This window comes from Lepidothrix coronata, unplaced genomic scaffold, assembly GCF_001604755.1.
Source record: "Lepidothrix coronata isolate B3197 unplaced genomic scaffold, Lepidothrix_coronata-1.0 Scaffold264, whole genome shotgun sequence".
Lineage (NCBI taxonomy): Eukaryota > Metazoa > Chordata > Aves > Passeriformes > Pipridae > Lepidothrix > Lepidothrix coronata.
The window spans coordinates 62,217-70,493 of record NW_016690444.1 but is presented as its reverse complement, the minus strand read 5'-3'; the positions used below and the strand labels follow the sequence as shown (position 1 = coordinate 70,493).

The 8,277-nt window shown below is 37.5% G+C and overlaps 1 long non-coding RNA gene across 2 annotated transcripts; it reads left to right on the top strand.

Annotated features, from left to right (window-relative positions):
• The first annotated feature begins 3,147 nt into the window (after positions 1 to 3,147).
• LOC108507661 lies at positions 3,148 to 6,164 on the top strand. 2 transcript variants are annotated; one of them, XR_001878212.1, is made up of 3 exons: positions 3,148 to 3,410; positions 4,316 to 4,441; positions 5,433 to 6,164. It is a non-coding gene; the product is annotated as an uncharacterized LOC108507661 (long non-coding RNA). The 2 variants fall into 2 exon arrangements; XR_001878211.1 differs by having other exon boundaries at positions 5,227 to 6,164.
• Positions 6,165 to 8,277: the final 2,113 nt, after the last annotated feature.

The window sequence follows — 8,277 nt, the reverse complement described above, 5'->3', positions numbered from 1 at the left end:
AGCAGATGTAACTCTTGACTGTGTCCTGAGTGGTACCACTGCCTGTCCTATACCTAAATCAACTATACCACAACAGTCTAACAGACTGCAAGATGGAATGCTTGAGAGATGTCAGATAATAAACAGAAATTTGGAAAAGCTGGCATAATTAGAAATAACTACTTAGTTTGCATCAGTATGAGGCCAGGAGTTACATATGGAACAACATACACTTGATAGGGTGTTGAACTTTGAAAAAGAATGAGTCCTTCCATAGGGAAAGAGAGGACCTTTATCTCCAGTAAAAAAAATTGCCTGTAGATGCTACCATTGCAAATATACACAAAGCCATGATGATGATCATAAATTTTCAAATCCTTTTGTGAGAGCCCTTTCCCTCAGATCTGAGGGAGGGCTTCTTGTACAATTTATAGTATTTGTAGTAAGAATGTCAAAATGAGAAGCCTGACTCGAAGAACACTTGTCTTAATTTTACATGTCTAGAAATTTAACCAAGTGAAAATGAAAAAGTTTATGGTTTTTCATAATCTTGTTTATTCTATTACATGTTACAGCAGAGAAGTATATCTTGTGATTCAGATTTTCAGAAACAAGCTCTTACTTGCAGTTGGGCTCCTGTACAAGCTTTCAAAATGTTGAACTCCTACTAGTTTCCATCCACCTCAGAGACATGGGTAAAATTGTTTTTATTTAGTTGTAAATTTGCTCAGTTTCAGTGCAGAACAATGCAACTTGTTAAAAATGAATAGGTGATACAGGATGGATTGGAGAAGCAGGTATAACTGAGACCTGTCTGGAATATAAAATTTGGCCCCCAACCATCTGTCCTTTGCTTACACCTGATTTCTAATACTGTGTTTAAATGAAGGATATTGAATCAGTTGAACTGAAACTCAACAGATAAGTAGAGAATGCAAAAGTGTACCTTGTGATGAGGTAGAATCAGATTTATTTTTTTAAGTTCCTTAAGATAATAGAAATTACATAAGAGTAACTTTTTTAAAATAAAAACAACTTCCTTTTAAAAATTTTTTGTTTGGTTGGTTTGGTTTTAGAGTTTTGTTTGTTTGATTAATTGATTTTTTTTTTTACTAGATCATCAGTGGCCACATCCTAATTTAAGTTTCTTCAGTGTAAATCCTCATGACATGTTGACTTAAGCTGTAATACTTCATCCCATACAGAAAAGTGAAGCATTTACCTTCTAAAATGATACACTGAGTTTCAAGATTTGCCTGTTTCAGGCTACCAGCTCAAACTTTTCTCATAACAAACAATGGTATTGTCAGTGGAAAGTTGATTTGAAAATTAGTCTTTTTTTAAGGTCATTTTAAAGCAGCCCTAAGTTATTTTGGTAGTCTATTGTGATTCTTCAAAATTGAAAATATCTTCTGCTTGCAGGTTCTCTGTTTTTCATTAATCTCTTACTTCCAACAGGGTATCTAAGTAAATGACATGTTATTTCCGTTTTGCTAACATATATTCTGTGAATCCATCATTTGTTTTTATTCAGCTCTATGGAATGTTGTAGAATGTTGCATCCACCATCCATTTTCTAGTTCATTTGCTTAGACACAAACAAACACACACACACACTCATTTAGAAATCCAAGCATGCTCTTTATCATTTGTGCCTAAGCATCAGCAGTCCAAATTATTCTTTCCACCGTTGCACAAACACTCACTGTTGCCATTATTATGTTTCTCTAGTCACCTTCCTCGACTTGTAAACTTCTCTCACAGTAATAGATTTTTCAGTTAGTTTTATTACATGCCATCTCTATTTACTGTTTGTGTCATCTATCCAACACATCCCTCATGCAGAAAGTAAAAGCTACTTTTAGCATTCCAAATCATGAAGGCAGCTATAGGCCAGAGCCATCAGAGACTGTACAGAGTGCAGAAAATATTGTCTTTTTATGGTAGTCAGTTGCCTGTTATTCACAGAGGATTTACTGCAGTAAAAGAGAAGGCTCTTCAGGATAACCTTTAAAGTGCTGTTTCCACGGAGGATGACTTGAATTCATACTAAGGCTGCCTGAGTGCTCCAGCAGTGGGGAAAAAAACAAGAAGAGAGGTTTTGAATCGTGGGTCTTTATGCCCATGACACGTTACCTTCCAGATATCACCATTCTCCCTTCAATCTGTCAAATGTTACCGTGGGGAATACAGGCTAATGCAGTCATCTCCTGCTAAGGACATAATGTCAACGATTTTATCCCGTCACGCTCCGAAAAGAGAAATATGGTTAAAGATAACCTCTGGACACCTACCACGCAGGTGGATTGTGGAAGGCAAGCACAGAAACACTGCGTGAGACTTTCACTGAATATATTCTTTCCTGCTGAAATAGCTTAAGGCTGGATGGATTTGTCACCAAAATGGAGCTAAATGGAGTTAAAACAATGTGGAGACAAGGTGGTCTTGTTTGAACTGCGGGAGTGCCTGGACCTACGATAGGGGTGTGAGGTCCACAGTTAAATCTCCATCGTAGTGTTGGACATTACACCCAGGAATCATCTGTCCCTATTGTATGGAAAGCATTTTTGCCACTGAAAAGTTAAGTTTCAAGAGTTACTCTCAGGGATCTCTTTGCAGCTGCTTTTGCTGGGTTAATGTCCACTGTATTACACAACAGGCTCTTCCAGAAAGAGGAATACAGCTAAATCACTTCCACAGAAAGGGATGGAGACACCAGGTCAGATTTTCTGTTCTGCTCCAGGTTCTTTTAATAGTTAAAAAACTATATTTAAAATGAACTTCTTTAATCTAACGGGGGGTTTTTGGTTTTCTGTTTTGTTTGTTTGTTTGTTTGTTTTTGAGGGGCAGTGCTTGGTTTAGGGTGGGATTTGGTGTAGAACCATGAAGGAATCCCTTGCACAAAATTTCATCTTTAAATATTGGTTTTTTCAGCAGCCAAGAATCCAAATTGTGCTGCTGTGTGGATCAGGAGAAGGGTAATTATAGGATATAGCAACTCTTTGCTGGTCTTCTAAGAAAATCAGGCCCATGGAGTTTGGCATAACTATGTGTTTCCATGTGCTGTTATAACTCCTTCTTCTCCATCCCCTTAGTAACATTTTAATCTTTTTTTTTCAGTTCCAGCAGAGGACACAGGCAAAATGTGATTTTATTCAAGGTTAATTAAAATAAATTTTTTGGGCAGGAACATAAAAGTAACGTTGCTGAAATGTGAAAAATAATGGCAGATTGCTACTGCAGGATGAGGCATGAGGACACCACGTGAAAGAAAGCATTTCTCAGATGTACCAAGCCCACTGCAAGCCAGAGGCTTTCACCATGAAGAACTCCCTGTTTAAAAAGAGATTAGAAACTTTGGCACAAATGCTGCACTGCAAACCCTCAGCCACTTTCACTGGTGGATGCATAACTCCTCTGACCTTCTGCAGGTAATAATTTGCTTTGAAGGCTCCCAGTTCGTAGAGAGCTATCTTCTCTTCTTTCCAATAGAGAGTGACTACTTTAATAATAGTTTCCAGCGGGATGACAGAGCAATATAGGAGAACATCCTATACTCTTTGCTCTGTAGATTAGAGAAATACCATATATATTGATTCGCTTTATAAATAGAAACTTTTGGAAGAATTCCACTGAGTTTCAATCAGACTGTCGTTTCATTTATTAAAAAGACAAATCAAAACACTCCCCCCAAATCCCTATTTAAGGGAGTATTTTTTGTTTCAAGAACTAGCTAGGTTTCAGATAATGCACTTCAAGAGAGGAGTTCTGTGAGTGAACTGTGAGACGCCTTGACTAGAGAGATCCTTTTGTGAATCCCTGACAAACAGCTGACTACAGGCAACTTAAATAACCATTTAACCAGAGCAATATGAGGAGAACTGAGCTGACTTTTAGCTGGGTGATGAATCATACATTTATGATTTAAGTATAATACAACAAATTTGACTCTGGTTCCCTGAAGTTATTTCCTTCAATATATCTTGAAAAGGTATGTTATTAGCCTGTCCTAGTGCAAAACCATCAGCTGAAACTAATCTCTCTAATGAGGTTCATTTGTTCTCTGACAAACCAATAAATAGCTTTCTCAAGAAAAAACTTAACTAATAGTTGAGCCTCAGCCTTATAATTAATTTTCTTCTCCAGTGGTAGCAGGCATGGAAACAAACAGTAAATTTTTCATTTCTTCATCTCTTTCGAGCAACTGCTTAGCACAGATATGCTTGATTAATGGATTTAATTTGTTCCCTTCTCCTCTAGTCAGTTTTTATATTACAGTGGTTATCAGAGGGTAAGACAATAATGTGGGTACTCTCATTGTCCTGTATTCCATCAGTGTCAGGGCTGCCTTCCAGCTCCGGGTCTGCATCTTTAACCTTTGTAGTCCTGCCGAATCTTTCATCAATCTGTGTTACAGTCACCTTGGGAAGGAAAAACAGAAGCACTCAGTCAGCACTTACAGGTAGTAAAGTGTGTCATTATTTCTTACAAAATGCTGGCAGCAGTGCACCTTTCATTTCCCGTAGAAATATGATTTGTGAGATGAGCAACCCTATGGTTAAGAGGGGAAAATGTAAATTAATAGTCTGCTTGCTGCTTGTATTTTTTTATTTATATTTATGTGTGTGTGTCAAAGTATAAATTACATGGGGGTTTTTAACCTCATAGTTTATATGTACATATAAACACACCATATTTCACTGGTTCTAAATATGATTACTGCTATATACTTATATTTTGTGTGCCTGGTTCAAGTAACATCAGGAAAAATAAGACAGACTTCAAAAACTTCCATTTCACAGTGTTAGTTCCCTCCCAGCGGAACAGATGTGATCGTGGAGACTCGCTAAGGTTATTCTAGGTTTCAGGCTACAGAAGCGCTGCATAATTACAAGGTGCCATGTTCCTTCAGTTTCTATTATACTCAAAAGGAGCTTAACCAAATTTAGGGGGAAATATATTGCTTCTGTACATGGCACATTACACCCTTCTGTAATAAATCAAGTTTAAAAGATCATTAAGGACTACTGAAATAAATATGTATTTAGAGTGCCACTGTAGGCATGCATGATACACATTCTTCGAGGATGATGGCATGCAACTGGGAAAAATCATTTTAGTGAACTTGTAATTTATGTTTTAGTGATTCAGCAACTGTATAAATGAGTTATGTATCTTCTGAGGTATCAGATTCATTTCCATATTGGACAGTGGTATAGATATTTACTTGTGTTCTCCTCATTTCAGCAGTGTAGAAATGCTGGGAGAGTCCAGGCCAGAGAACCTTTACAATATAAGTAGACAAGAACAATTACACAAGTGAAAGAAGAAGAGATGAGGGTGACTTGCCCAAAGTCCCAGAGCAAGCTGGTGTCAGACAAGTTTAAGCCTGGCATCTGGATCCTGCTCAGATGTGCAACCCACTGTGGCTGCCTTTGTTGTTTCTATTTCAGGACCTCTCCCTCCGTGTTGTTTCTGACATGTTCAGCTGATGAGGACTGAACGATACCATGATTCACACTGGACATTTTAATACCTGTCAGATCAGGAGGAAAAACATCTGTTATGCAGAGTTTACTTTAGAAGAACATTATACTAAGGCCTTCATTTGTCAGTGACAAAAGTGACCTGACAAATGGTGAAATATCGGTGCAAGTTTTTCTCATTCATCAGGATCACACCATTCGTTTTTGCCTGTTTCAAAATGTGACTGTCAATTGAAACATTTATTAATCTGACTTTTCTTTTACCTGGCCTGTCCTAGAAAGTGAAATTGTGAAATGACTATTAAAACATCTATGATTCATGTTAGATACTTTGAGAGTTTCACTGTGATCATTAAATCTAAAGCCAAATGTAAAAGAACATATAAGAATACAAAAAATAGGGGTTTTTTTAATTTAACAACGATATTTTTAGGAACATTTTGCAACTATAGTGTCCAAGGTGATAGTTTTGAAAACTGATGCTCTAGTCCTGGTTTTTTAATCAGTAGGTTTTTCTTGTGTCTGTTCCTAAAAGGTTTTTTTCCCCACTTAGTTAAAGAAAGTTTGGTTTGCCAAGGCAAGTTCAGGATGGCCACACATAAATATTTAGCTCTTCTTCTGATTTTGGAAATATCTGAATGAAATTAGTTTTGGTCTCATTTTTCTTGTCTCAGTGAGTATACCTGAAACTCCAAAGGAAAGAAGTAGTCATGTTTTACCTGCAGATCTTTTTTTTCTTGGTTTAATGTGTAATTAGAATCTATTTAAAACTTCTATGCATTTTGTCTATGCTGCAAATTCCTATTTGTGTGAGTTTTCAGGGAAAGAATCAAGTTTGAAAAAACAGGGTTGAAATTATAGATATATTGTAGCTAAAAGCCTTTTAATAAAGAAGATTTTTAACTACTTGGATTACTTGACTTTTATCACCTGTTATCAGTTCTTACTGTCTAGGTTAGCTTTATAACTAATGGGCCTTCTAAAAGAGAATTGAAACAAAAATGTAAAAAATTAACACAAAATAGACAAAACCTGATAGCTTTGCAAAAAGAAGTTAATAGACCCTTCAAGTAATTCATGTAGTTTTAAAGATACCATCCCCTCTCTGTTGATTATAGTGCTCCCTGTTACAGAACAGAAAAGAGAAGCAATGAAACACAGAAAGGCAAAAAAACCCCAACCCTCTAGACTTCTAATCACATGTGGCTGGTAATGCAAATTTTTGCTGTGCTTCCTATTTTGATAGAAAAAAACCCCAATGCACAACCTAAAAAAAACCTCTGATGTGGACACAGCAAATAATTGAACTTTCTCTCAGCATGTGATCTGAAAAAATGCATTGAAAAAGCCAATCCTCATATTTTGGAAATATCACACAAATAAAGACAACCCTCACTGTATAGTGCTACAAATACAAATATTCCACAAGTAAATTAATCATGCTTGTTGTATAAAGTTGGGGGAAGAAGGAAGAAGGGGGGACATTTCCAGTGATGTGTCTTGCCCTTCTGGGGATGGATGAACACCTGCCTGGCCATGGTAAGCAATGAATGAATTCTTTATTCTGTTTTGTTTTCATGGTGAACTGGTTTTATTTCAACCCAGGAGTTTTCTCTCTTTTTTTTTTTTCTCTCTTTTACTCTCCCAGTTCTCTTTCCCCATGTCACTGTAGGGCAAGTGAGCAAATGCCTGTGTCGTGTTTAGCTGCCTACCAGGGTTAAACCTCAGCAAATATGGAAAAAAAAAATTTCATGTTGAGTACCACACAGTAATTGTGGGGTACAATAAAAAGTAAATAAGTAAATACCTTCGGTTCCTGTAGGTAAAAATAGAGAATAACACAGTAATTAAACTGTAATTCCCATCTTTTTCTGTCTGTACAATGAATAAGGTTGCCTTGAAACCATAGTTCTGCAACATCCCAGTTAAGGAATGCTTTATGAGATTATCTCAGTGATGTTTTGTTCACGTGTAGCGCTGGTACCCGTGTGCCCCTGAGCACATAACACCGTATCTATTCAAGCTCTGTCATTAACATGAGAGCTAACAAGCTTGGAGATGGCTCAGAGAAAGGTCAGGTGCTTCATTAAGCCCACTCGTCAGCCATTGGAGGGTTTCCAGCCATGGTGAGCTATGACAAAAACAGCCGAATTTACATTATACTTCTGCACAATTAACTCTAAATTAGGAAATTAGAGGCAATCTAGGGGGATAACTGAGGGGCTAGTCGTGATGAATTATGTGCATCTGTACTAAACCAAAGTGCCTCCATGCCCTGGCAATTCAAATACTCTTGTCTCTGCAGAAGTGACCTTTATGTCAAGCAGTTTGAGCCCATGATCCTTAGTCAAAAACAGGACGTAAAGTTTTTTCTCAGAAGAGACAACTGAAATCAGAAAACCTCCTACCACAACAAGTTGCATATTTCAAAGGAATTGTAAATCACTCAAGAGCCATTGTCACTTGGGAAGACTGTGAATGATGTGTTCTGATGCAATCCATGCTTGCAGTGTGTCCCATACAACCTGCAAACCTAATGGTGAAGCAAATGCTGGATTTCTCCCGTGTGCCAGAGCAGGATGGGGCTATTGCCTTGCCCTGGGTTTGGACTGCTGTCTGAAGGGCAGACTCCTACCTTAGAAGTGTTTAACTTGGCATGCCCAAGTGCTGAAAGACCATTACAGTAGCTAGTTCAATGGAGAACAACCAAAATGAACTGTCGAAATAACAAATTTGCACGGTTAGATTAGGATCACTTAAATCTTGCTCTGATCTGGCACTTTGACAGAGGAGCTCATGATCCTGAAGGCAA